General features: G+C 44.7%; 1 protein-coding gene across 2 annotated transcripts in view; it reads right to left on the bottom strand.

Annotated features, from left to right (window-relative positions):
• Nucleotides 1-21,981, bottom strand: part of LOC132155174 (adenylate kinase isoenzyme 5-like) — a 127,270-nt gene that overhangs the window by 82,861 nt on the left and 22,428 nt on the right. The gene's annotated exons all lie outside the window — the stretch shown is intronic.

The raw sequence follows: 21,981 nt of genomic DNA, 5'->3' as shown, positions 1-21,981 counted from the left end.
CAAATTCCAAAATGACATTTCCCTTAAATTCAAGTTCCAAAAGTGCATTCATCTTTATCATGTTACATTCATTTAGTTGACAAGTGTTATACACTGTATAAACCAAAACATTAATGGCATTAATAAAAACACAATATTGAGTTCATTATCAAACGTAGAGGTCGACCGATATTGGATTTTGCCGATACCGATAGCTAGGTTGGACCACACTGGCTGATACCAATTAATTAACCGATAGTTTTTAAAAGGGATAATGAATAAAAACTAAAAAAGTGCTTTTTTAAATAAAAAAAACAGTACTGATCCATACTAATAGTAGTAGTAGTAGTAATAATAAAAGTAATAATAATAACAGTAATAGTAATAGCAAATGTTGAAATTACCAAATGCTAATAGGGACCTATGAAATCAGTTAAATTTTTTCCTAAATTTCCTTTGATTTATTTCCAAATTCCGTTATGTAATTTTTCTGGATTATGTTTTTTTCATTTAAATTTTTCTCCACTCCTTTTTAATAGTTAAATTAAAGTTTATTAATCATAAAACAAGTCTAATTAATTAAAATCATGAAACTTATACATTTTCAAATCAATTTAATAAAAATTACATGATTCGGGCCCTATGAAATGTTTTATTTTTTCTCACCATATTTTTTTTATTGTGACCAAATTCAGTTTTAGCATGTCTAATTATTTAAATGCATAAAACAACTTAAATTATTTATTTATTGTCTTAAAAGAAGCGTCATGATTTTTTCCCCTCAAAAATTCTGTGTGTATTTACATTTGTATTGTTATCAAATAAAGGCATGAAACATTAATTTTATTTGTCTTTTAATTACTGAAAATTGGCAAACAAAGAGGATTTACTATTAAAATTAAAACATGGAAGAAATGTTGTATGATTATTCCTCAAAAATAATGTTTGTTTCATTTCAGTAGTTGTAGTAGGCTATGTACATTTTTAATAGTTAAATGTGTACCTAGTGTACCAAGATGGCGGCGAGTCTACACGCAGCGGCTTCTCTCTGTCCCGACAGAACGGTGTTTTCATGTTTTTTGTCTTGTGAGTCGCAGTGTTTTTGTACGTCGTCATCGCGTCTACCTGTCTGTAAGCAAGCATACAGTTGCGAGTTTCCTCTCTATGTTGGCAGAACCGCATTTTTACAGTTAAACTCCACGCACGTGCAACAGCTGCGGGATCTCGGTCTGCTACGGAGGCCTTCACCATCAACGACCCCCACTACTGCATCTCGCCCACAGCAGAGGCGCCACAAGCAGTGTGAGAGGAAGCAGAAGAGGGGTAAGCGCGGAGGTATCCGGGCTAGGCTAACGGCTAACCCACACAAGCCATCTATCCCCAACATCGTACTGGCTAACGTACGCTCGTTGGACAATAAACTGGACTACATTCGATTACTACGTTCAACTCAGAGGACTGTAAGAGACTGTTGTGTTCACAGAAACATGGCTCAGCAACAGCGTTCCAGACTACGCTATTCAGCTCGACCAGCTGACGTGTTATCGAGCGGACAGAGCTCTCGTCGCGGGAGGAAAAACCCGCGGTGGAGGGCTTTGTGTTTACATCAATGATGCGTGGTGCCGCGATACTGTTGTGATCAGCAAACACTGCTCACCCCTGGTGGAGTTTATGATTATTAAGTCCCGGCCGTTCTATCTGCCGAGGGAATATACTGCTATACTGCTCATTTCGGTGTACATTCCCCCGATCAACATCATCAGCAACAGGAACGACGCACTAAATGAACTGTACCAGCACATCAGTGAGCAGCAGACAGCACACCCCGATGCTTTTCTCATCATAGCTGGGGATTTCAACCATGCTGACCTAAAGAGTGTGTTTCCAAAAATACACCAACACATTAACTTTCCAACACGAGGTAAAAACATTTTGGACTTTGTTTACACCACACAGAGAGGACCTTACAAAGCCCTCCCCCTCCCCCACCTCGGAGCCTCAGACCACATCACTGTCATGCTAATGCCTGCATACAGACCGCTCATTAAAGTCGCCAAACCAGTTCACAAACAGATTAAAGTGTGGCCAGAAGGATCATCAGAGGTTCTTCAAGACTGCTTCAACACAACTGACTGGGACATGTTTAAGCAGGCTGCCACATGCAATAACACCACTGACCTCCAGGAGTACTCAGAGACTGTCACTGCCTACATCAACAAGTGTATTGATGATGTAACGGTCACAAAAACCATCACTGTCCGGGTCAACCAGAAGCCAATGATGACAGGGGAGGTCTACAGACTCCTGAAGACACAGAACGCTGCCTTCAGAGCTGGAGATGAGGTGGGCCTGAAAACAGCCAGGGCCAACCTGTCCCGCAGCTTTACAGAGGCTAAGAGAAAGCACTCCAGGTGGATAGCTCATCAATTCAGCGACAGCAGAGACCGGTCGACCGATGATGCCATAGCCACTGCCATCCACTCAGCACTCAAACATCTGGACAAAAAGGACTCATATGTCAGAATGCTGTTCATTGACTTCAGTTCAGCATTCAACACAATCATCCCTCAACAGCACATTTACAAACTGATAGAGCTGAAACAACGAATCGATTTAATCGATTAAAATCGATTATTAAAATAGTTGTCAACTAATTTAGTCATCGATTCGTTGCTAAATAATTTATTTGCCGTAAGCGGCTTATTTCGTGCATATTTCAAATCTGCGGTGACCAAAGTGTGGCAGTAATGAGCCACCGGAGGATTTACTCAGCCAGTACAACAGGAGAAGTAGCGAATAGCCAATAGTTGGCCTCGTTTTATGTCACGTGCTTCCCGAACGGCGTATCTGCAGCATTCAGCAGGATGTGGAAGTACTTTATTTTGAGCCTTCAAAAAAGAAGATTAACCTGTAAACTCTGCACTACTGAACTGTTTAAGGGACCGTTCACATTTCGCGTCTTTTGCGCGCTCATGTTCGTTATTTCCAATGTAGGCGCGCAGTATGCGCGCTCAGAATCGCGCATCATCAATCGCGCATCAGAATCGCGACGCACCCGTTTTTCCAGGCGCGTGCGCACCGCATCGAGTTAAAAACATTTCAACTTTTCAGAATGCAGCAAGCGCACCGCGGGTCATGTGACAAGAACTAAATAATCAGCTTCATCCTTTCCCGTAACAATGTTAAAAGCTCAGCCAAGATGAAGGAACAGCTGATCATAGCTGTATATGGATTCCCATTTTGAAATAAATTTAGTAGCAGAGCTACTGCAAGCGATTTTTAGAGCTGCAAATCCATTTATCCTTTGCAGACGCCTCAGGGGCGCTTCTGCACGAGCGCTTTGGAAAGGAGGAGAAAGCTGTGCGCACAGTCTATGGGTGCGCCTAGCGTTTTAGGCGCGATATGTGAACGGCCCCTAAGCCTTTTATTTGTGCAGATTCTCCAGTACAATGTTGTTTGCAAATGTTTAGTTGTAAAACTTGTAGCTTTACAAACATGTTCTGTGATCAGTTTGTCGTTTACCAGTTCATAATTCAGTCGTGCAGCCTAATTATGACTGAATGAGAGAGGTAAATGTTTAAAGATATTTGAAATGCACTTTTTTTTCTAAGTATTCACTGCTCTTTTTCACACAGCAGGTTTTTTGTGTGTCCGTTTTTTCTGGACAACCTTCTGATGGATTTTACTTTAAATTGTGAGTTCCATTCAGGTTTCATGTCATTGGCACTTTATTCGAAGGATTGTTTACAATTTCACAGCATAAGCTATAAAGCTGTTTCCCAGTAAATAATAAAATACAACGCACTGCAATCTTATTCTGTTTTATCCTTATTCTTCGTGAAAATATGTTCTGAAAGATTCCTTAATAAGCTTTGTTCGGGATGTTAAACTACTTTAGGAGCTCTAAGGACTGCCATGGTGAAAACATTATTTGAAATCTCCTCGTGAAATTTGCTAGAGTATGGGTCAGTGTTTTGATTGCAGAAGAGTTTGACAAGGGATCACTAACACATAATAAAACAACTCCAGGTATATTTGTGATGAGGATATGACAATGCAAAATTATTAAAATCTCTTAAAAATCTATGCTGAATGATAAAGACCCTTTATTAATAATTTACTTTGGGGGGAAAATGGAAAAAACTAAAATATAAGTACATAAACCGATTAATCGATTAATCGTAAAAATAATTAATTGCAGCCCTACAAACTGATCCAGCTGGGACTCAACACTTCGCTGTGCAACTGGCTGTTGGACTTTCTGACTGGAAGACCTCAGGCAGTACGGGTCGGCAGCAACACATCCAGCACCATCACACTGAACACTGGGGCCCCCCGAGGATGTAAGCAGAGCCCCCTCCTCTTCACTCTGCTGACCCATGACTGCACACCGTCACACAACTCCAACCTCTTTATTAAATTTGCAGATGACATGACTGTGGTGGGTCTCATTACGACAAAGATGAGACAAACTACAGGAGCGAGGTGAGCTGCCTGGTCAAGTGGTGCAGTGACAACAATCTCTCTCTGAACGTGGAGAAGACGAAGGAGATTGTTGTTGACTTCAGGAGAGCGCACACTCAGCACGTTCCTCTGACCATCAACAGTGCGACTGTGGAGAGAGTGAGCAGCACCAAGTTCCTGGGTGTGCACATCACAGAGGACCTCTCCTGGACTGAAAACACCGAAGCACTGGCCAAGAAATCACAACAGCGTCTCTACTTCCTCCGCAAACTGAGGAGAGCCAGAGCCCCACCCCCCATCATGTACACCTTCTACAGAGGCACCATCGAGAGCATCCTGTCGAGCTGCATCACTGTGTGGTATGGCGCCTGCAACGCATCCTGCCGAAAGACTCTGCAACGCATAGTGAGAGCAGCTGAGAAGATCATTGGTTTCTCTCTCCCCTCCCTCCAGGACATTTACGGAACCCGTCTCACCTGCAAAACCCTCTGCATCACAGGTGATCCCACCCACCCATCACACAGCTTCTTCAGTCTGCTGCCATCAGGGAGGAGACTGCTGAGTATCCAGGCCAGGACCAGCAGACTGAAGGACAGCTTCATCCATCAGGCTGTCAGGAAGCTGACCCCCCCCCCCCCCCCCCCTTTGCCCCAGGCACCACTGAACTATGAACCCCCCCCCCCCCCAGATTTCACATCCCCAGCCATCCCCCCACTAATATATGATGGCATGCACTAGTCACTTTGTGCAGAATTGGTCTGCTCACTACTTCATTCATCATGGAACTGTCTTCATTCCACTACCTCATCAGTCAGTTAAATAAAATAACTGCTGCTGACTTAAAAAGCTTTTTTTTTTTTTTGCACTAAAAATCTTTTATCTGAACTGTTGTTCACTTCATTGATTTGCACTCTATCTGCCATTTGCCTTGCGCTGCTTTATTTAACTTTATTTTTAATTTTATTATATGTCTTTTTTTCCATTCCCTTATTGTATAGTTGTGTCTACATTTTATATTTGATCTAGATTTTTAGGCTTTAATGTTAATGTTATCTGTATGCACCGGGGTCTGAGAGTAACGCAATTTCGATTCTCTGTATGTATGTACTGTACATGCGGAAATGGACAATAAAGCAGACTTGACTTGACATTCTAGTGAACAATAGACTTCAAAACAAGACTTTTATTTTAACGTCCTCATTTCAAAAAAAAAAAAAAAAAAAAAAAAGAAAAAATGAGTGTTTAAAAAAAAAGTTAAGATAAAAAAAGTTTCACGAGTTCACGCTTACATATAATTACCAGAGGTATGGTATGCATATTTGGCGTGCTGTCCGGGGAAGGGCTCCGAGCTCGGGAATGGCCTGAACCTAGAGTACCGCCCAAAAAGCAAATGAACGAAGGACAGCCACCAGTTTAAAAAAGCCCCCTAAAAACAGCATTGAGTACTGGCAGGGGCTGACTTTATTTTTCTAAGAAGTCATCTCGTTGGCAGGCCGGAAGACCCTACGTACTCCAGTGGGAGCGACTTAAGCGTTGGAAGGGTAGGCCCTAAAGGCTACAGGTACTGGACTATGTGGTTAGGGGTGCCCGGTCGGTAGGGCTCGAGCCAATGCTCACAGCGCTGGAAGGGTGAGCCCTACTGGCCGATGAGGAGGAGCAGCGTGGTTGTATAGCCCGACCGGGAGGGCCCGATTTGCCTCGACTGGAATAGCTCATGGTGTCAGTGTACAGGCCCTACTGGCTTATAAGCCCCTGCTAAGGGCGAAGGGCAAATGGCTGACTGACAGGGCCCACGAAGCCTCCGACTGGAGATTGAGACTCAGGACGACGGATGTCTGGGTCCTCTCAGTTTGGCAGATAAAAAGGTTTTTGGGCTGACCGACAAGGAGACTCTTGCGACATCCGACGGGAGATCGATACACACGGCATCGGATGGATGAGACTCGCTTGCGGGCGGCAAGTATGGAACCCGATTGGGAGAACTCTCACTGGTATCTGACAGGAGCACACACATCAGACGGATAAGCCTCGCCAGATGGGGAGAGGAAACGAAAGCCCGTGCTGGGAGGCTCTTACTGCATCCGATGGGGCGGAAAGGCCCAGAATGCTTGGCCGGGAGGGCTCTTGCAGCCTTTGACGCGAGTTCAATATACGCGCATGGATGGGTAAGCGACGTCGTCAGAAAAATCTTGGTCAGAAAATTTCAGAAAACGTCAGAAAATCTTGGTTTGGCTTGCATTCGAAGTTAAGCGTACAACAATTAGAATTTCCTGTGTCAGAGTACCTCAAATAAGTGCCATGAATCTGGATGCATGGGCATAGCTTAAAAGCTGAGGTGATGTCAACTTTTGCCAGCCAAGGGCTTAAGAATTTTTTTTTCTCCATATTGATTGCATGATCATTGTTCTATGGATGGGAGAGAAAATTCATCAAGAGCAATTGAGGTAATTATGCTTTGAAACAGCAAATTACATGGAACTGAGAGATTGATTAAGAGTTTCTTATCCCAGAATTTTCAGATTAACCACTCCAGTGGGCTAATGAAAAACAGAGAAGGCGGGGCTTCGAAAATGCTGATCATGAACCCCCCCTTTTTTCATGCCACCTACAGGGCAAATCTGAACAGATTATTTCAGTGAATAGCTGAAACGTGAAAAAATGGCAACATTTGATGTCACGTTCAAGGACTTATGATTGCTGTAGCATGCCTGTCGTAAAGAATTGGCCAAATATTAAAGAGTGTACACTGAATTAAATATTTAGCCAAACGAGGACTAGATTGTTCAGTGACATGTAGAAACTATTGTCGTGATGTTGGTGCCCTTGAAGTCTTTTGGTATAATGAGCATGTACATCAGATTGTTAGCGATATATTACGTTAAGTTTGTTCCATGGAACAGTATAATTAATTGCTTATCGTACTTCACTTAAACTAATCACCATTATATAATTTTTGCCTGGAGAATAGTGTCGAGTAGGTTTTCATTTTATTTTTTTATTATTATATATATATCTATATCTATGTATATATATATATATATATATATATATATATATATATATATATATATATATATATATATATATATATATATATATATATATATATTGTATTGCTACAAGTGTGACTGCATCATATAATACTTGCTGTTAATAATGTTAATCATCTGGCTGAGTATGCCTTGTATTAATTTTTCTGAAAAATCCTGTAATACGCGCACAAACTGACAGTCACCACTTATAAGCTACTACTAAATATTGTAGAAACATAATTTTCTGTAAAGTTGCTTTGTAGCGATTTGTATTGTAAAAAGCGCTATACAAATAAACTTGAATTGAACTGAATATTATTCATTTTATTTTTTTTAAAGAGACTCCTGCGAGAGCGAGAACTGCTGCGGCAGTAGGGAAGGACGGAAAAGGTTCCTGCAGGAGCGAATACTGCTGCGGCAGGCGGGAAAGACAGAAAGGGCTCCTGCGGGAGCAGACACTGCTGCGGCAGTGGAGAAATATAGGTAAAGGCTCCTGCGGGAGTGGCTACTGCTGCAACAGTAGGGAAGACAGAAAAGGCTCCTGCGGGAACAGACACTGCTGCGGCAGTGAGGAAATACAGGAAAAGACTCCTGCGGGAGCAAACACTGCTGCGGCAGTGGGGAAAAACGGAAAAGGCTCCTGCAGGAGCAGACACCGCTGCGGCAGTGGGGAGATACAGAAAAGGCTCCTGCAGGAGCAGACACTGCTCTGACATTGGGGAGATATAGTAAAGGCTCCTGCGGGAGCAGACACTGGTGCGGCAGTGAGGAGATACAGGAAAAGGCTCTTGCAGGAGCAGACACTGCAGGGGTAGTGGGGAGATACAGAAAAGGCTCCTGCGGGAGCAGACACTGCTGCGGCACTGGGATGGCTGGAGTGAGGATGGGCCATTCTAGATTGATGGGGGATGTTAAAGAGGGTTAGCTATGGTAGATCACGAGTTTGAGTGAACGGGGATGGGCTGGCGTTAGAGGAGTTGGCTGATGAGGGTTTGGTGAGCTTCTTTGATATTGAATCGGTCTGACCGCTAATAGGTCTTATTGCCCTCTGCCTTCTGACAAAATCTGTGCCTAGAGAAGTAAAGGGGAGCATGAGAGGAAAAGGAGAGATAGCTGCTTGAGTGGCCTGCGGAGACATGATCATGCTCTGGAGGCCACTGAACAGAAAAATGGTTAGTAGCATGAGGGAGCGGAAGAGTTGTGGGCATGTTTACGAATGGAGGCAGCCTCATGTTTGCTAAAGCTGCTATAGCTCTAGGTCGTGGGAAGGGGGTGGGGTGTGTGATGTCTTGAAGAACCTGTGTAGCCTGCACTGCTAACAGAGGCAGCCTTATGCTAATGTCTGCTACGCGAGATGGAGGACACTGAAAAAAAAGGGGGTTAGAATTAACAGGATGGAAATACTGGGAAGTACAAGCCAGTATTGCAAGTAGAAGCAGCTTCGTGCTTGCTTCGGCTGCTGTAGTTGTTGGCTGTGGGAAAGTAGAAGGGTTAGAAACATTTGATGGGGCAAGCTAAAAATGCCTGGGTAGCCTACTGTGTTGCCAGCTTAGCAATTGGTTGCCTGATTTGACGATTCCTCAAGCCTTGTCCGCATTGATAAGTTCCTGTTGGAAAAACATATTTTCCTCTCGTTTTGGCCTTCTGGCCTTTTTAAACGGCCTCCAGAGCGAATAAATTTGGGATGCTGTTTTCACATTGTAGTATGGACTGTGGAAACAGAGGCTTTTAAAAACGATGAAGCATGTTTAGTCTTGTAAAACATTGTACCAATAGACATGTTTATAACAGTAATGTTAATTGCAGTTAAGTGCTATTCACTTTCAAGCGGTTTCTAAATATATTTACTTTGCATGCTTTTCGTATTACAGTCCTAAAAAGACAGAAAATTTACTCACACTTGCTGTCCTGCGGCAAAACACGAGGGTAGTTGCGTTTTAAATAAATTCTGAGTGATCAAGCCAGTAAATGGTGAAGTATGTCCCTAAATAAATTGATCCTGCCAGAATAATTGCATGAAACTTATGTCTGTATAATCTCAGTGAGGTTTAAACATGCACAGTAAGGCAAATGTAATGTCTTCAGAAATTCCAGTGTGGATAACAACTCTGGAAAAAATGCCTTAGCTTCGTGGTTAAAAATGGCATCGTCATCTGACTGAATTACGTCATAACGTCGTTTAGCAAATTTTAGCCGCGAAACCTGCATTTATCGTCTTCACCGGAAAATGTATTGACTTACAATGCACGGTCGGCGCCGCTAGTGGAGGCAGCCTCAAACTGCATCACGGCCGGAAAATCCGCAGTGAAAGGCTGATCCACGGCCGTGGTGTCGAGCAAGGCGAGCTGGGGCTTTAGACGGTCTATTGGCCACAACGTTTGGCTTGGCGAGAAGAGCAGCTGTTGCGATGACATGTATTGGTGCTCAGCGGCCGTGTTTGGCGGGGTAGGAGTGATCATGGGTACGACAAAAATGCGGCAGATCTGAAAAATCCCCGGTATAGATCTCTTCGTTGGAAGGAAAATTGGGTCTGTGATTAGATGACAGACAGAGCGAACCAAATGCTGATAAACCGTCAATGGAATTTATACTATGGTATTGATTACTTGATTGTGGTCCAGCGGTGTTGATTAGGCTAAGTATCTGACGCGCTCCTCCCGAACCTTGTTACTAAAACATCATTTAGTCAAACGGCAGACGCTGATATCACAGCGAGCATCACTCGCGTTAAAGGGATAGTTCACTCTCAAATAAAATTTTGGTATGTTTTAGCTTACCTCAAGGACATCCAAGATGTAGGTTTCTTTGTTTCCACGGTATTTCCCATTTTGATATTTTTAGGTCCAACCGTTCTTGTCTGTGACTCACATAATGCTCCACCTCAAAGAGCAGGCACAGAGGAGTCCAAATTAAACAATTCCCCATCATAAGTACACACTGATGACCTAAGACACGAAACGATCGCTTTGTGTAAGAAAACAAACAGTATTTATATCGTTTTTACCTCTTGTACACAACCACGTCCAACTGATCTGAGTGCGCGAGTGCTTCCTGATGTTACGTGCGCGCGTGCTCTGGCTTAGTCTGCGCAAGCGCGGAAAGCGCCGGAAGTGATCTCTCGCGCGTGAACGTCACTCATTGTTTACTGTTTACCACACGATACACCATCAATCTGCACTGTCTGAAATATAATGCAGTACTTGTAATTAATTAATTTGTTTATAATGCACCCTATAATAGTTGCGATTATAATAAAAATACAACACATTACTCACTCTATTGACAGCGTGCCATTGGGTCCCTCTGGCATTGGACGTTGCTTCCAGTTTATACGTGGCATACTAAACACAACATGCAAAACGCTGCGTCTCAACAGCGGAGAAAACTCAGGAACTTCAGGCAGGTGTGTGATGCGATACTATCAATGTCCTTGTTGTCGTCTTGTAGTTGTTCCATTCATGACAACATATGCTCTCCACTTCTTTTGGCATCTCACAGCACTTAAACACCACCAATTTTGAAGAGATCTCTGTCTCTCTGAGGCTTGAAGACGTGTTGCTGCAGCGGATCGCTCCCGAGCACTTGATCTGTGTATTCTGGTTCAAATAAATATGGTTGTGAAAAAAATTTAACGTCGTCTATGGATATATTGAAATCGTCTTCCATTGCAAATTCCTGTACGTCTAAATATGTTTAGATCTTCACAGTGAAAGGTAACACTTCCGAAATCTCTGTGTAAACCATAGACAGTAAGTGTAAACAATGAGTGATGTTCACGCGCGAGAGATCACTTCCGGCGCTTTCCGCGCTTGCGCAGACTAAGCCAGAGCGCGCGCACACGTCACATCAGGAAGCACTCGCGCACTCAGATCAGTTGGATGTGGTTGTGTACAAGAGGTAAAAACTATATAAATACTGTTCGTTTTCTTACACAAACCACTCATTTCGTGTCTTAGGTCATCAATGTGTACTTACGATGGGGAATTGTTTAATTCGGACTTCTCTGTGCATGCTCTTTGAGGTGGTGACCATAGACCTCCATTATGTGAGTCACAGACAAGAACGGTTGGACCTAAAAATATCAAAATTGGAAATACTACAGAAACAAAGAAACCTACATCTTGGATGTCCTTGAGGTAAGCTAAAACATACCAAAATTTAATTTGAGAGTGAACTATCCCTTTAAACTTTGAATTCCGTTTTTATGAATGGATTCCGCAAATCAATTCGCGCTTTCTGCATCGCGGGAAACATAGGGCCCTACAATTATACCAGCACAATTTATACTCTCACACTTGAACTGCTTCTGTTATTGAATACTCAAGTGATTATCTAATCAAAGAGCAGCACTGAGTCTAGGAGAACTCATCGGTATCACACACACTCCGGACGCGTCATGTTCAACTCAAGCAGAGCTCTAAAGCAGTTTATTTATTCGAAACAATGATTCAGGGTGAATACAATGTAATTTAATGGAAAACTATGTGAATGGCGCTGTTAGGTGTGGCAGGATATTCTGTCTGAATTTTTTTGCTCTGTTCAGTGTGCATCATCACGTGTCTAAACAAACAGCACGTGCTGTCAGTGATTTCAGCCAATGGAGGCCGTTCTTGCACTGTATAATGAAAACAGAGGCTTTTCAGCTGCTCCAGCAACGGACCCAACCCGGGAAACTATCAGCTGCTCCAGCAAGGGACGAAACGCGGAAAACTATCGGCATGGATTTTGCCAATAACCGAATGTTCCAGCAATCAACTATTGGTGCCTATTAATGAATACATCGGTCGACCTCTAATCAAATGTGACTTATCTGTGATTATGAACGCAATATTGCAATATTGTCAGTGATGTACGGCTCTGTGTATTAAATACTGCTCCATCTGAAAACGTGATGGAGATTTATCACAGAACCGGCAATTTATCATGCAGCCCTAAGTTTGTTGTTGATCACAAAGTACAAAGTAGATGAGGAAAACTAGGATGCTGGACGCCTCCTTCTTCCCGTAATTAGGAAGTTTAATGCGTTACATTGGTGCTGAAGCCCGGGTGAAGGAATCCGGAGGAGCAGGGAACGGGGGACTCCTGTCGGCTGCCCAAAATCGGAGGAGCCGTCGCCGTCCACCGGGCGGCGGAGGAGTGTCGTGCCGTCCACCGAGGGCCGTCCAGTGCCATCACCAGGCACCGCGTAGGAGATCACCCAGCTGGTGGAGGGCCAAGCGGCAGCGTGTCTGGGAACCGGAATTTATTTTTATTTTTTGCTCCTCTCTCCCCTCTCTAGTCTCTGTCACTCCTCATCCTTCCATCTCCTTTTCTCTCACCTCGTCTGTCCTACACCCAGGTTACCGAAGGTCACGTGAGTACCCCCCCCACCTGCGAGGGTCGATGGGGGTATGTGATGAGTGGGGCGGGGCCGAGAGCCGTGGGAATGGGGCGAGTCCCACGAAGGAGATGGAAGGATATAAAACAGGAGCGACGACATTGACGGACGAGAGAGGACCAGGCCTGGATTTTAGTTTGTGTTTTGATTTTGTTTGTGTGCGGCAGTCGGCCGTGAGGGGCTGCCACGCTGTTTTGTGTTTATTTTGATTATTAAAGTTTGATTTGATTGTCCGCCGGTTCCCGCCTCCTTCTTCCAGTAATTAGAAAGTTTAATGCGTTACAATATTTACAATATATATATATATATATATATATATATATATATATATATATATATATATATATATATATATATACAGTACAGACCGAAAGTTTGGACACACCTTCTCATTCAAAGAGTTTACTTTATTTTCATGACTATGAAAATTGTAGAGTCACACTGAAGGCATCAAGTGCTTTTTGACCAAGAAGGAGAGTGATGGGGTGCTGCGCCAGATGACCTGGCCTCCACAGTCACCGGACCTGAACCCAATCGAGATGGTTTAGGGGTGAGCTGGACCGCAGACAGAAGGCAAAAGGGCCAACAAGTGCTAAGTATCTCTCGGGGAACTCCTTCAAGACTGTTGGAAGACCATTTCAGGTGACTACCTCTTGAAGCTCATCAAGAGAATGCCAAGAGTGTGCAAAGCAGTAATCAAAGCAAAAGGTGGCTACTTTGAAGAACCTAGAATATGACATATTTTCAGTTGTTTCACACTTTTTTGTTATGTATATAATTCCATATATAATTCCACATGTGTTAATTCATAGTTTTGATGCCTTCAGTGTGAATCTACAATTTTCATAGTCATGAAAATAAAGAAAACTCTTTGAATGAGAAGGTGTGTCCAAACTTTTGGTCTGTACGATAGATAGATAGACAGACAGACAGACAGACAGATAGATAAATAGATATTGGCTGGTGATTGTGATGTGTCAGTGTGAAAATGATGCAGTCGAGTTTGGTTAGGACTCATTGTTACATTTTGTCCAACAGTGTGACTGGTACATAATCAAAATTACCCAATACTGAACAAAAATACTTGCATGCCATTACATGCCATACCTGTAAAAGAACGTCAAGCAGATAATGTGACATCATGAGTTCATTTCTGAGAAAAGCAGACAGTGTTGCAAATCTATTTTCTGGCATCAACAAGTGCGTTCCTCACAGCTCTATATTAAAGCACCTCTAAGATAACTGGTGTGAAATGAGGAAGGCTGGAAACAAGTGTGAGGGATGGAAAGAGACAGAGAGCGATACAGAAGCATATCTGATTATTGGTACCCATTAAATTGTACTGCTCATGTAGACAGACTGAACTGGGTGATCACATCATTCACAGCCTGTGAACCACACTATGTGACATTTGCAGCTGGTGACTTCTACCATTTTCAGATCCAGACTAGCAATATTGTGTTTATGTAAAACTTAAAGTTTAATTCGAGACCAACATCAAGTGCGATGAAGGGTAAGGGGCAGCCAAGCTTTGAGTTATCCATAATAGCTAACATACTACATCCTAACCTGCTGTCTTACAGGAAATAGAAAAAGTGTGAGAATACTGGAAGCTAATTAGCCATGATGAAACTTGAAGGAAAGGCTGTCTTTTAGAAATGAATGTGCATTGACACCTGCAATTGAGAAATGTCACATGATTTCCTCTTATAGTGAGGCTGACATTAGCTACTTATAGATAGATTTATGGACATTATTATACACCTGCCATTGCATAAGTCTCATGTGAGTCAAATGGTTCCTGTCAAAAACACAGGAATAGAGAGTTTCAAGTATAGGTTTGAATTCTGGTGTGCACAGACAAGTCACTCATGCAGATGTGAATCAACAGGGTGCCAAATATCAGTTCACAACCCATTCTTCTTATCACAGGTTGCCAGAACTGTCTCAGTGTTTTGTCAGAGATAGATTTTTGATAGATAGACGGATAGATAATTGTATTGAATGTACACTTGCAGGGTACTTCAAATCTTAAAAGCATATTTCCTTAAAAGCAACTGTACAAATAGGTTTTTTGTAGGAATGTTTTTTTCAAGTGTCTTAGTTCTTACTGACACACCATAGCAAAATATATAAATAACTGGCTTAAAACCATTATTTTGTTGGTGATAAAATAACCATAATTAACCATATCTCAAATACAACAGAAGTAATTATATATAAAGATATACTGAAGTAATCTTTAAAAAAAAAAAAGAAAAAATTTGAAACTAATTCTGAAAAAGAAAAAACCTCTGCATGTAATAACCTAAAACTGTCTCAGGTTACTTATGTAACCATAGTTCCCTGAGTAGGGAACGAGACACTGCGTCCTCTAGGGGGCGCTTTGGGGAACACCTCGTCGTGACCTGTGTCTGGGGAACAGACACAGCGCTTTGGGGAACAGTATACCCACGCCGCCATGCTGAGGGGAGTGCAGGCCAGAATCATGGCGAGCACTAAGTACCAACTCTACCATTTCCATGGGAGTTGCCCCTGGGACGTTTAGACGGCTGTCTGTGACAGTACCCCTTACGGCCAAAAGGCCTAAGCTACATACCCAACTTAATTGATGGGGCCTCGGCCCAGGGTAGAGCTGAAGGCTTGGAATCAGGAAAGATTCCTTTAAAGGGATACGGCTAAGAAACTAGCATTTGTACCAAGTCTTGCCTGTCACACAGGGTCTACTGCTAGCTTACGCATAAGCTTGCTGAAAGAGCTGTCTCAACAGTTCTCTATTAGCAACACCCTGTTTAGATAGGTATCCGAGGATACATAGGTGGAGTGGCGCCCAAGATGAACGGGGCTTTTACCAACTCAAGAAAGGGCACGAAGCAACCGCGCGAAGCAATCACCATATAGGATTTTAGAAAGAACGCAGAATACTAGCTTGCGAACTTACCACAGTGTGGATTTCAGAAAGTGTTCAATAGAGCTGCAACTAACGATAATTTTTTCTGTTGACTAATCTAACGATTATTTTTTCGATTAGTCGACTACTCTAACGATAATTTTTATTACAATAAATAATTAATCATATGTTCTTTTTTTGATTAGCTAATGAGTCTTTTGGATAACTTTACAAAAAAATACAAGTACAACTTCTAATATAATATTTCAACCTTTATTCATTTTCAACCTATGTGGTTGAAGTTTTTACAGTATACAAAGATAAAGAGGCAAAGAAAATTGGCAATGGAAAAATGGAAGCGATGCGGTCGCGATGCAGTCGCGATGCGCACGCGAAAACAGGCGCGTCCGCACTGCATCGAGTTAAAAACATCTCAACTTTTCAGAATGCCGCAAGCGCACCGCGGGTCATGTGACAAGAACTAACCAATCAGCTTCATCCTTTCCCGTAACAATGTTAAAAGCTCAGCTAAGATGAGGGAACAGCTGATCATAGCTGTATATGGATTGCCATTTTGAAATAAATTTAGTAGCAGAGCTACTGCAAGCGATTTTTAGTGCTGCAAATCCATTTATCATTTGCTGAAATTTCCGCGTCTTCGTGGAGAGAGCACGTCATGGTTGCTTAGCAACGGCAGACACCCCAGGGGCGCAACTGCCCAAGCGCTTTGGAAAGAAGGAGAAAGCAGCGCAACTAGCGTTTCACACGCCTTTTTAGGCGCGATATGAGAACGCCCCTAACGCGTGTTCGAAACCAGCGCCAACACAGACTTACTTTAATTTTTATTTTATCCTTACTTCAGCCGCTACGGGTGATCATACCAATAACTTGTAATCTTTACAAGAATATCAGAATCATGAATGAGTAAGTCTGCGTTTATTAGACAATTAATAATATCACTTCAGTTTGTGCTTTTAGAATCGCTGAATCTGCTGCGGTCGTTCCATCACATCTGCAGCAGAGACCTGAACCAGGAAGTTGGTCACACGGTAACCAGTTAAACCGTAACACCGGAGAGCGCCAGGATGTTTTCTTCTGAGGTGCTCGTGCATCATATTTGTGCTGCTGTGGTACACCATATCGGTTTTTTTACAAAGGGAACAAAGGGCCATTTTATTTGGCCTCTGTTTAAAGTATTCCCATACTTTTGATAACAGTGGTCTCTGTTTTTGTGACAGAATGCAACTTTCTCCATTCCCAGTATGCCATTACGCAAGATGTAAACAGTGTGACGCGTCGACGCATTTCACGCACATCGACGTATTTTTGTAGTCGACGTAATCGATGACGTCGACGCGTTGTTGCAGCACTAGTGTGCAAAGACTTCACGTGCACACTTACCATAGCATGGATTTTCAAATACTGTTCTAAGGAGGGGCTCTCGTGGCACTCCGATAGAGCAGCTCATAGATGGAATAGTGTATCTCAAAACAGTATGATTGAGAGTCATCAACTCGATCTATGGAAACAATACTGGAGCGCTCTGGGGAAAAAACAGAGAACTCAGTCTCATACGAGAGGAGAACTCCGGGCTCAGAGTAGCGCGCTCATAGGCAACCCTTTTTTTGGAAAAAAGGGAGCACTGCTAAATTACCATGAGAATCACCCAAATAGCCCCTCATGTTGAGGGAAGCGATGCTTGAGGTGTATAAACAAATACACACTGGCTGAATGGAGCCCAAGGAACCAAGGTCTAATCATCTCAAGAAAGGGAACGAAGCGGAGCGCGTAACCCTTATCATACAAGATTTCAGAAAGTTTGCAGAGTCTTGCGTGCAAACTTACCACTTGTGGATTTTTAGAAAGTGCGCAAAGTGTTCACGTGCACACTGACCACCATGTGGTTTTGAGAAAGTACACAAAGCTTAGCGTGTGTACTTAAAGGTTCCTAAGCATCACAGAGGTGCTGAATCTCACGGGAGAGGCAAGCTCAATTTTACAAATCTCGGGCGAGGGGAGCATCACCTGAGGCAGCATATACAAGAAGACTTCTGTAACTGCCACCTCCACTGGTTACAGGGTGGTTTCTCTGAAGTCGATTAACCCATATACGCATTATGAGGCTATTTTCTCCTGATAACCTCTTAGACTCCACAGGGTTAAAAATCCCCAAAGGGAACGAGTAGATACCTCGGTATCACTCCGATTAGGACGAGAACGCTGCCTCGTCTAGATCATACTCCTTAGGTTCTGCTTACCTTCTCATGACCCACGATTCCTCTAACCCCTGCCCGCAAGTGGGGGAGGAGCGCGAGTTGTGACACTAGCCTTCCGTGCCCATCTTTGATCCTCAGATCATGACAGGCCAGGACCCCTATGTTGTTCGGGCTCAGACCTGGACCTTCTTGGAACGAAGGATCTGAAAGCAGCAGAGCGCGCCTTCGTCTCCCTGAACTTCTCAAATCGCCGTCTCAACGGAAATACCGAAAAGTTCAGAAGGCGAAACCTGAGCATCGAGCAGAAAGTATTTTCTTTCCTCCCGAAGTCTGCCATGTTCAACCACAGATGTCTCTCCGCTGCCACCATGGCCACCATAGTCCTGCCCATGGCAGAGGTGGCCTGCTTGGTAGCACGGAGAGAGATCCGTGGTGCGGCGCAGCTCAGCTACCTGATCAGAAAAAGGCCCCTGCCTCTATCCAGGTCTCTAAGCAGATCAGTCTGATATGCTTGAAGCACCAGCATTGTGCTGTAATAAAGCCACAGCCTGACCTGCTACTACGTATGCCTTGCCATTTAAGCGAGATGATTTTCTGAAGTGGCTTAAATGGCAAGGAGGGAGATTAAGAGAGGATGTTTCCCCTGCAGAAAGAAATATTTTTCACAGATAAAAATTATTTATAAATGATTTATAAAATGTTTAGCTCTTTCTACAGGGGGCATTCCCTCCTAGCCGCTTTCGCGCATCACCTCGATGTCGGCAGATTACTTTCATGCCGTAAACCGATGGATGCGAGAAGAAAACTGCATCTTTCATTTCTTTTTAATCTCTGTATGGAGATCATGCACAAATGAAAGGCTCACCTGAGTTGGAGGGCTATGGTCAAAAGGTAATTTTCGCTCAATAACCTCCAACAGCTCTACATACGCAGGGCAGGAGAATTGAGAAGGCTCAGCCTCAGCTTCTTCACCATCCTCAAATATCTCCTGCTTTTCCTGGGTAAAAACCCAGCAGAGCACTAACCTCAGTATCAGAAAGTGTTAAAGATATAACATCATCCTCCCGAGGCTCTCTATCGTCCGCTGCCCTTTTTTTTTTTTTTTTTTTTTTACGAGCGCGAAAGGGAAAGTCCCTCTTTAAACCATTCAGACAGATCCACCTGTATTCTCACGAGCTCATTTTCTTCCATGCCTCAGCGCGGACAGATCCTGAACCGCAGGAAGCAGATGGCTGCTTTTTTTCTTCTTCTTTTCTTTCAGAAGAGAGACGAACGAGAACGGAGCTTTTTCCATTGAAAAAACGCTCATAATGCACGCAGATTGCCTCCTCAAAGACATCTCTTCACCCAAACAAATGACGCAAAGATCGCGTGTGTCATCGGGTGTCAAATAATGCCGACACGGATGCACACATCGTCTAAACGCTTGCTAGTTGTCGCCATGATAAACAGAGAAAGATCGCCCTTACCGGTTCTTTCAGATGCACGTTTCAAACAAAACAGTCAGTGAAGATGAAGAAGATAATGACGTGCTCTCTCAGTGCTGATTTATAGTCGCGCCGGTAGTGACGTCAGAGGCTGTCGCCGGTCAACAAGTTGGTGTTTTTTCAATGTATGCTTCAGACACGGGTCACGACGAGGTGTTCCCCAAAGCGGCCCCTAGAGGACGCAGTTCGAAGTTCCCTCGAAAGGGAACACTGTCTAACACTTGATGTTTGCTTTGTTAATTCTAGGTGTGCTATTTTCTAGCATTTGAAAAAACATCTTGGTTACGTATGTAACCCTCGTTCCCCGAAGGAGGGAACGGAGATGTTACGAATGGGATCTCGCCCGAGAGCCCAATCACCTTCGAGTGGTACAAAATGAGCCAATGGTACACAAAGTACCTTGGTCTGCGGGATTTGCATCGCGAGCTCCGCCCCGCAGAGCGGGTATATAAGGAGCAACGCGAGCTACTCGCATTCAAGTCTTCGCTGAGGAGCCGAGCCCGTGACCATGAGTGAGCTCTCACCCCTAGGGGGCATGGCAGGTCTTGAGCCTGAAAAGCCAGGACAATAGCATCCACTATCCAGTGGGATAACCTCTGCTTGGAGACAGCCTTTCCCTTCTGCTGGCCTCCGTAACAGACAAAGAGCTGGTCTGAGGTCCTAAGGCACCGAGTTCTGTCCACGTAGGTGCGGAGCGCACGTACTGGTTAGAGCAGCGCCAGGGCTGGGTCTGCCTCCTCCAGGGGCAGCGCTTGCAAGTTCACCACCTGATCCCTAAAAGGAGTGGTGGGAACTTTGGGCACGTAATTCCAGGCACGCTTCGTCAACTGAAAATGCCTGCAGGTCCCCGACCCTCTTCACCGAAGCCAAAGCCGTCAGGAGCACAGTTTTCAAAGATAAAAACTTTAGCTCTACTGAGAGCAAGGGTTCGAAGGGAGCTCTCTGCAGTGCTGATAGAACCACTGCGAGGTCCCAAGAGGGGACTTGTTGAGGGCGAGGCGGATTGAGCCTCTTTGCTCCTCTCAGGAACCTGATGATCAGATCGTGCCTCCCCAGAGACTTACCTTCAACAGGGTCATGGTGAGCCGAAATGGTGGCCACATAGACCTTGAGGGTGGAAGGAGACAGCCTTCGTTCCAACCCCTCCTGAAGAAAGGAAAGCACTGACCCAATCGGACATTTCCAGGGGTCCTCACGCCGTGAGGAACACCAAGTGATGAAGAGGTTCCACTTCAAAGCATAGGCATGCCTGGTGGACATGGCTCTAGCTGAAGTGATGGTAGCTACCACCTGTGGTGGCAAGGTACCTAAACCTTCCGTGACCCGTCCAGAACCCACACATGTAGGTTCCACAGATCGGGACGTGGGTGCCGGAGAAAGGAGGTCCTTCCTCAGAGGAATTCGCCAGGGAGGGGCTGTCGCGAGGAGTACCAGTTCGGGGAACCAGGTCCTGCCGGGCCAAAAAGGCGCAACCATGAGGACCTGCTCCTCGTCCTCCCTGATCTTGCACAACATCTGTGCAAGAAGGCTCACTGGGGGAAACGCATACTTGCGCAGGCCCAGCGGCCAGCTGTGTGCCAGGGCGTCCGTGCTGAGGGTGCCCTCGGTCAGGGAGTAAAACAACTGGCAGTGGGAATTTTCTGGAGAGGCAAACAGGTCTACCTGAGCGTCTCCGAAGTGTTCCCAGATCAGCTGAACCGACTGAGGGTGGAGTCTCCATTCCCCGGGGCGAGACTACTGCCGTGAGAGCTCGTCGGCTGCACGATTGAGCCTGCCCGGAATGTGAATGGTACGAAGCGACCTCAGATGCTTGTGACTCCACAAGAGGAGATGGCGAGCGAGTTGCGACATGCAGCGGGAGCGTAGACCACCCTGACGGTTGATGTACGCTACGGTCGCAGTGTTGTCCGTGCGGACCAGAACGTGCTTGTCCTTCAGCAGGGCCCTGAAGCGGTGCAGAGCAAGACGTACTGCTAGCAACTCGAGGCAATTGACATGCCACTGAAGTCGGGGTCCTGTCCAGAAGCCCGACGCAGCATACTCGTTGCACATGGCACCCCAGCCCGTGGCAGAGGCATCTGTTGACACAACAACATGTCTGGACACCGGTTCTAGGGGCACGCCGGCCAGTAGAAATGAGGGGTCCAACCACGAGGTGAAGTTTCGGCGGCAGGCCGGAGTGATGGTCACTCGGAGCATGCCCTGTTGCCATGCCCATCTCAGGACTCGGTCGTGAAGCCAGTGCTGAAGCGGTCTCATATGGAGTAACCCGAGCGGTATGACCGCCGCTGCGGACGCCATATGCCCCAGGAGCCTCTAAAACAATTTCAGTGGAACCGCTCTCTTGCCCTCGAATTGTCTCAGGCAATTCAGCAGTGACTGCGCGCGCTCGTTCGTAAGCCGCGCGTACATGGCGACCGAGTCTATTTCCATACCGAGAAAAGAGATCCTCTGAACAGGGGAGAGCTTGCTCTTTTCCCAGTTGACCTGAAGACCCAGTCGGGCGAGGTGTCTGAGCACCAGATCCCTGTGCTCG

The sequence above is a fragment of the Carassius carassius genome, chromosome 12 (assembly GCF_963082965.1).
Source record: "Carassius carassius chromosome 12, fCarCar2.1, whole genome shotgun sequence".
NCBI classification, from domain to species: Eukaryota; Metazoa; Chordata; class Actinopteri; order Cypriniformes; family Cyprinidae; genus Carassius; species Carassius carassius.
Note: the sequence above shows the minus strand (reverse complement) of the source record. Positions and strands in the feature narration are given on the sequence as shown.